We start from the raw sequence: 8,416 nt of genomic DNA, 5'->3' as shown, positions 1-8,416 counted from the left end.
ACTAAGAATTGAGTAATATGTCAATGTTCTTTAAATAAAGAAGACCTGAACCTTTTCTCTGGACCTAAATCAGTAAGGTGAACCTTTACTTTATTGTTTTGGTACTCTGAATAATATTGTTGCATGGCCAAAAGTAAAATGAAAAATTTTTATAAAAATCTGGACATTCCACTTGAGGACCACAAGGGATTTTTAATGTTGAAGACGTTCAGTATATAAAGAACATGTGGGCTTGGTCTCATTTTCCATTTTCACTCAGCTCATATCATCTTTTACTTCTTTTTTTTTCAGACCAAAGTTTTTATTTACTCATTTCTTGAATTTAAAATATTCTTCGATGACATCTTTGGCTGAGATTTCTTAGTATAGTTCTTGCAGCTGACCACTTTAATGGGTTTTTTCTCTCTCTTGTCAATTTTAGAAAGGCATACCCATTCACTTAGCTTTGTTAAGTTGATTTGGTGTTCAGCACACAGGGCCTCAACCAACTTTACATACATAAATTCATCACAGCTGAAAGCAAGAACACAAAGATGGGCTTGGCATTTGTCCAAGGCTTTGGCAGCTTCACAAATTCTACAAGCTAAGCTGTTGTGGATGAGTGTGGTCTTCAACATTTCTTATAAAGCAGTGTTAACATCTATTACACTTCCAGTTGCAATACTTTTCTCACAATGGAAGTAATTCACAAATGAACTAAATCTTGAAAACACTTGGGAGCCTCTTCCTCCAGATGGACTCAGCAGGGACAGGGAAAAAAGATCCTTTACTTCTTGAGATGGTTCATTGATCTCCTGGAAATTAAATTTATATATGGAACACATTTTCCTTACAGGAGTGTTTTGGTCTATAAAAATAAAAATTAATGAATTTCAAAGGAATGTTATACTTACAAATGTATATTCTAAGCAACTATAGTTTCCCTAGCTTGGTTAGTGTCTATCCTTACACCAATCATAACCATTAAGTCAAGGTGGTGATGATTCACTGCTATTTTAACTAGTTGATTGTCCAGATATTAGACATATATTAAACAGTGAATGTAGATAATATTAATAAATATTTTCACCTTTCCTAGGCAAGACACAAGCTTTCAAGAAGAAAGCTAAGGCTGGGAATAGCATATCAAGACATTTAATAGCATCTTTAAAGAAAAGCTAAATGGGAAGGATATGATTAAAATAATTAACAGCAATGAAGCTGCCATATAAAAGTACACCTTTGAAACGGCAAAATAATAGATTTGGAAAGGATCCTAATTAAAACCAATGCATTTTTAAGGAAATAAAGTACACATTACCCCAAAGTAACTGCAATGAGAGTAACTTCTCCTCACTAAAAAGGATGGATAGAATTGATAAAAATTCTTAAAACAAATCATATGGAGGCCAAAATGTATAGAAACACGTTTAGAACAAATATACAACAGTAGTAAAAACTGGGCAAATAGGAGCAGCTAGGTGGTACAGTGGATAAAGCACTAGCCCTGAAATCAGGAGGACCTGAGTTCAAATGTGATCTCATTCATTTAACACTTCCTGGCTGTGTGAACCTGGGCAAGTCATTTAACCCTAATTGCTTCAGGAAAAAAAAAAAAAAACTGAGCAAATGCCACTGTCAAATGTAACTCAAAGTCATTTACTTCCAGGTAGATTCTATGAGATATTTAACATCTATGATTGGAAGCAAGGACTCTGCATGAGCAATATTCCCATGAAGTCTTTCAGAATTTTTTCAATAGTGAAGTGAATAGGAGAGAGAGATAAACTGAAAACCCAGAAAGGATAGTATCAAGGAGAGGATGATGAACAACATCAAAGACTGCAGAAAAGTCTCAAAATATGAGATTTGAATAAAGGCTACTATTTGGCAACCAAGAGATCAATAACTTTGGAGAGAACAGTTTAGATGGAAAGATAATGTTGGATGGTAAATTATAAAGGATTAACAAGGGATAAAGAGGAGACAATGCTGAGCACTTACTGTAGTTTTCTTTATTGAGGTTTTTAGCTACAAAGGCCAGAAGAGATTTTTCAAGTTGGGGATGTTTAAGTTAAGGAAGGTCAGCAAGGTCTTTTTTTCCCCCTTTGAGACTATAAAAGCCTTGTTATGATCCCTGAAACACTAGCTATTTGGGTTATGATGATAAATCTGATTATGTTAACACTCCAGTTAAAAGGATACAATTGCTTCCATGTGTAGAAGAAAAATATAGGGTGACATAGGGTTATGGGCTGGAACTATTCAATACAATCATAGTGATCAGTATGATTGAAGGGTCTGCTGAGTGAGTGGTTCTCCTTCATGTTCTGGTACCATAAGAAAGCATAATATATTACAACAAAGTAGAAATACTATTCCTATTGGGAATGTTTTTGGTGCAGATGGCACTGACCACTGCATGTGTATGCATGAAATAGACAAAAAATGAATTTCTTTATTATGTGTATATACTATATCAAAACATAGTTGGAAACATAGCTTATTATCTGTAGCAAGGACTTCATACTGCTTTTGTCAAATAATATACTCATCTTCAAGTTATATAACAATATATTATGGATCAATGAAGCACAAACATGAAATTAACATGCATTTCTAAGTCTTAAATAATAAATATGAACAAAAATTTAGGAAACATTTAAACCCAAAGAGGAAAAAAGCTGAAAAACCTGAAGGCAAAAGAAAATTTATGCAATGACACAGAAATGCTATTTAATAATGAAACAGTTACTTCAAATCAACCAGATATCTTGAATTATTTTGAAAACATGGATATATATTATATAATATAAATACAATGGGATATTGTTATACAGTAAGGAATTAAGAAAGAGTTTCAGAGAGACTTGGAAACATTTGTATGAAATGATTCAGAGTGAAGTGAGCAGAATCTGGAGAACAATAGATACCATATCAGTATTATGAAAGATTTGGAAACTCTGATCAATCCAATGATCAAGCATTATCCTAGAAAGATGTTCATGTTGATTGCTACCAAACTTCCTGACACTCCATAATGAAATGAAATGAAAATCCATTTTTGAATGATGTCAATGTGAGAATGTGTTTTTCGTGACTATGCTAATATATTACAAGGCCTTTGTAGTTCTTTTCCCCCCCTTAAGGTGATGGAGAAATATTGTAGCAAAGATTGCTTAAGCAGAGATATTTTCCATAAAAAAATGTCACTTTTCTGTCTTCCTTCTAATCTTGGTTGCATTAGTTTTATTGTACAAAAGCATTTTAATTTAATACAATCCAAATCAATTTTGCATTTCATAATGTTTTATATCTCTTGTTTAGTTTTAAATTCTTCCCTTCTCCATAGATGTGACAGGTAAATTGTTCCTTGCTCTCCTAATTTGTTCTTCTTTTCTTATTTTGATTCCTCCAGTGTGGTATGATCTAAGGAGAGGTGTGGTCACTGTTTAGTGACCTGTGTATGGTCTGTGAACAATCACAAATATTCTTTTTGACCCTGGAATTGTAACCAGGTTCTCCACTCTACTGAAGACACATGCTTTAGTGTGCTAGTACTCTTTCTTCCCCTGGAACTGTGAGCTGGAACCATGTATGGGCAATCCAAGAGAATCTTGTTTCCAGTGCAGGCAAAGGATACCCTGTCATCTCCTTCTAAGCAGTTATTAAATTTCCTTAACGTATGTGGGATGAGAACTCTTGAATACCATTGCTAATAAAACTACCCTCAAGGTCTACTGTGGCCTGTCAGGGCAGTGCCTGCACTGAACTATATTTTACTTTCATCCCAGTAAGGTAACTTTTCTGATAACCTAAGTTGTCTTGGGCTAGAAAATTGTTCCACCTTATCCTTTTCTGTAGAATATGGGCTAGCTCTTTGGAGGGCTTTAGGGTCAGCCAGAGTCAAGATAAATCTGAGTCCTTGGTCTTTAGGGGAGAAGTGAAAGAGGCAGGCAAACAGAATCCTGGATTCTGGAGTTCGGAGTCACGTCACCAACTTCTTTCTTCCTTGTCCTGCAGTCAAGTGACTCTGACCTTTATCCCTCCACCCTCCAATCCTTGCCTATGATTATCGTAACACCAAACATTCAGCAAGCACCAACAATGAGAAGATCCATTTATGCAAACATATGCTAATACAGTCATTGTCTCACATCAATAGGTAATTAGCCTTAAGTGCTCCTGTTGTCTGATTCAAGCATACCTTTGTGGAGTTTCAGCCCTCTACACTTTTCCTGGTTCCAGAATTCATTTGGAGGTATTATTTTAAAGTTATTTGGAGAGGAATATGGGAGAGTTCATTTAAATTCATGCTTTCACTCTTTGGCATCATAACTCTGTCCAGATGTAGTCTTAGAACAAACATAATTCATTTTATAATACAACACTGCAAACAAATATATGTCACCAAATACATAAAGGGATTTTTAAAAGCATAATTTAAACCTATATAATTCTTGAATAAGTATTAATAGATTGTTTCCTAGGCATTTTACAGATTTTGTAGTTTTGTAGGAGGTTTTCTGGTTACCTCCTCTGAATATTATTACTATTCTTATATAAAAATATTGGTGATTTTTCGTGGATTTATTTTTTATCCTCTACTTTTACTGATTGTCCAGGGTTTTCTAAGTAAGTAATTATATAAACATCATTTTTTTCTGATAAGGGTGTCTTTAATTTCTTTTGCCTCATTGTTATAATCTTAAATAATGTCAAGAAATAGCATTGAGAGAGGTTATCTTTGATTCTATTTTATGTTTAATGGGAAAGCGAGCAATATTTTATCATGCAATGCTACCTTTTACATCTACATTTTTACTATGAATCATCATAAAATGGCTCCTTGATGCCTAGGCTCATATATTTTTATATTTACGCTTTTAAAGTTGTTTGCTTGTTTTACCTAAATGAGTATTATACTTTGTCAAAGGCTTTTTCTATATCTACTGATATGATGTTGATGAAATTGGAAACACACAATGTTCTTGTGACTAACAAATCTCTTAGTTGGTATTGCTTTAAAAAATATTCCCTTCCTCAAATATCTTTCATTTTTTACACAAAGTCAAGTTGTTTTGTGAAAAATACCTAAGATATGGATTCTATATATCTATGTTTTCAATTTTCCATACTTTTATTCAAAGATAATGGTATTTTAATTAAAAGTATACTTTTGGGAATGCTAATAAAAATAAACAAAAATAAAGTATTAGGAGTTAATGAAGACTATAAAAAATCATTCCTCATATTAAGTACAATATTGACTAAACTGAACTGAACTTCATTTGTAAAATGTACAACTCATTAAAAATTCACTGATATGTTTGAGAGAAAAAAAGTAGAAGTAATATGTTCAAAACAGAACAAAACATCTAATTAAATCTTACAAAATCAAATGAATTTCCTAGGAAGAGCCTGGTTCATATGAAGAAGACTCATATGAAGTCTTTAACTTTAGTTTTGAAGAATCTTTTGTTGCTATGTTTTTGAGGTTATGATTATAATTTTTAGTTTTGAGTTAAACTAGGTGATCTATGAGGTTCCTTCCACTTCTGAAAAACTATGATTCTGTGAAGAAGATGACAAGAGATTTAATCTTGGGTAATGGAAAAATGGTGATCTAACAGAAATTAAGTACTTGGAAAAATCTACATTTTGCTTGGAGATATAGCATTTGCCCCACATGCTTTGGAAAACCAGAATTCTTTCACTGAGATAGTGCAAACTTTTTGGGAGACAAATACAAAAGATCACAGAAGATGAAATGAAGAATTTTGGTACATAAAGTTAATTTTAGCAAAACCAAACTAGCACTGTTAAAATGAGAAGATAAACTCTTGCAATGAGTTTCTCTGATAAAATTTTCTTATCTGGTATACAGAAATCTGATTTAAATTATATTTAAATTAAATTATATAAGAAGGGAAATTCCCTAATAGATGTTATCAAAGGATATGGCCATGTAATTTTTTTTTTATTATAGCTTTTTATTTACAAGATATATGGATGGGTAATTTTTCAGCATTGACAATTGCAAAACCTTTTGTTCCAATTTTTCCCTCTTGCCCCTCCCCCAGATGGCAGGTTGACCAATACATGTTAAATATATTAAAGTATATGTTAAATACAATATATGTATACATATCCATACAGTTATTTTGCTGTACAAGAAGAATTTGACTTTGAAATAATGTACACTTAACCTGTGAAGGAAATAAAAAATGCAGGCGGACACAAACAGAGGGATTGAAAATGCTATGTAGTGGTTCACACTCATTTCCCATAGTTCTTTCATTGGGCTTAGCTGGTTCTATTCATTATTGAACAAATGGAACTGATTTGGTTCATCTCATTGTTGAAGAGAGCCATGTCCATCAGAATTGATCATCATATAGTAATGTTGTTAAAGTGTATAATGATCTCCTGTTCCTATTCATTTCACTTAGCATCAGTTAATGTAAGTCTCTCCAAACCTTTCTGAAATCATCCTGCTGGTCATTTCTTACAGAACAATAATATTCCATAACATTTATATACTACAGCTTATTCAGCCATTCTCCAATTGATGGGCATCCATTCAATTTCCAGTTTCTTGCCACTACAAAAAGGGCTGCCACAAACATTCGTGCACACACAGGTCCCCTTCCCCTCTTTAAGATTTCTTTGGGATATAAGCCCAGTAGTAACACTGCTGGATCAAAGGGTATGCACAGTTTGATAACTTTTTGAGCATAGTTCCAAATCGCTCTCCAGAATGGCTGGATGCATTCACAATTCCACCAACAATGTATCAGTGGATCATGTAATTTTTTTAAAGAAAGAAATATAAGCTTTGACAACCATATTAAAAAGGGTTCTAATCAATAATATTTAGATAAATGCAAATTAAAGCAATTCAAAGCCACTATAGGGGCACAGATGACTAAAAAAGAAAGCAATGAATATTGGATGTTGAAAGGATTTCAATTGTCTTCCTGATCAACTAAACATAGAGGACCCAAGGAAACTCAGATCCTTGAATTCAATAAAAATAAGCTTGTACAGTTGGGACTGAAAAATCCCCTTTCCTGCTGGAGCAGAGATTGAATATCAGCTAGTCACTAATTCCTTGGGCATTCCCAATAGGCTCCTTGCTATTGGCCCTCAACATCTGGTCCAGCCTGACTCAGGTGAGGATCTCAAAAAAAAAAAAAAAAAAACTGCTTTACTAATGTTGGCATGTCTATTCCAATTTAGTTCCTCAAGTGAATGCTTCCATTCCCCCTAGTAATGATGCTTACATATTCTATTTCTTCTCAATATAGCTGACCTGCTTTATTTTCTCTCTTGGACTCTGCTTTGGTGCTCCACATTTCCTTGAACTAAACCTTGGAATCCCAAGCTTAATAAAAAATATTAACATACAGGAGATATGAGAAAACAGGCCCATTTAGGCATTGTGGTAGAGTTCTCAATTGGTTCAGGCATTTTGGAGAGTAATTTGGCTTTTCAACCTAAAAAAGTTCCTATGTGTACCTATGAATTCCTTTTGACCTAGCAAAATCACTATTAAGCCTTTAACAGAAAGACTTCAAAGAAAAAAAGTAAGAGAATAATATATATATAAAACTATTTATTCCAGCTTTTTTTTTTTTTTTTTCAGTTTTTAAGAACTGGAAATTAAGTGGGTAGCAAGGAACTGAGGAATGTCTGAACAAACTATGTATATGAATATAACAGAATGTTATTTTGTAAGGAATGACCAAAAAGTTGATTTTAGGGGAGCATGGGGAATATGGGATAACTTTTGTAAATTGATGGAAAATAAATTGTGCCAAATATTAAAAAAAAAAAAAACAACTTTGAAAAACTATTGTATGAATGTTGAAGACCATTAACCATCTTCTGGAAGAGAGGTGATGAATTCAAGATACATAATGAAGTACAAATTTTTCAACATGAACAATGTGGGAATTTATTTTTCTTGACTGCAGATTTTTCACACAGTTTTTTTTTTTTTTCTTTTTTTACTTAGTGGGGTGAGAATTATATGGTAGTTAGATATAAAGTTCACTCTCACTAAGCAAACAAAGAAAGAATCCAGAAGAACCAGAAAGATTAATAGAGAAGTAAGATAGCTTTACAAGTGACCTGTCTTTTTTATTATATATTTAATATTTAAAGAAAAGCAAAATATCCATAACAGAGATCCCTTTCATGTACAATACTCTTTTATTCTATAATATATATATAAAAGTGCTAATTTTATCTAGTATTTTTAAGTAATGAATTTTCTTTTTAATCAAAGCCCAATAGTGTAGCAACTTGTGCCAGGTCCATTTCTGAATTCCATAAGATAAGAATAAGAATAAAATAATAAAAAAAAAATAGTAACAGTAATAGGTGAAAGTGGAAAAGGAGTTACATAGCACCTATTTTGTGCAGGTCTAAG

At 32.8% G+C, this 8,416-nt stretch overlaps 1 pseudogene; it reads right to left on the bottom strand.

Moving 5' to 3' along the window:
- Window positions 1-309: 309 nt before the first annotated feature.
- On the bottom strand, window positions 310-824 carry LOC111719055 (annotated as a pseudogene).
- Between the last annotated feature and the right edge of the window lie 7,592 nt (window positions 825-8,416).

This window comes from Sarcophilus harrisii, chromosome 1 (genome assembly GCF_902635505.1).
Source record: "Sarcophilus harrisii chromosome 1, mSarHar1.11, whole genome shotgun sequence".
In the NCBI taxonomy this organism is placed as follows: domain Eukaryota; kingdom Metazoa; phylum Chordata; class Mammalia; order Dasyuromorphia; family Dasyuridae; genus Sarcophilus; species Sarcophilus harrisii.
The sequence above is the reverse complement of the archived record's forward strand: the minus strand, read 5'-3'. Positions and strand labels throughout refer to the sequence as shown.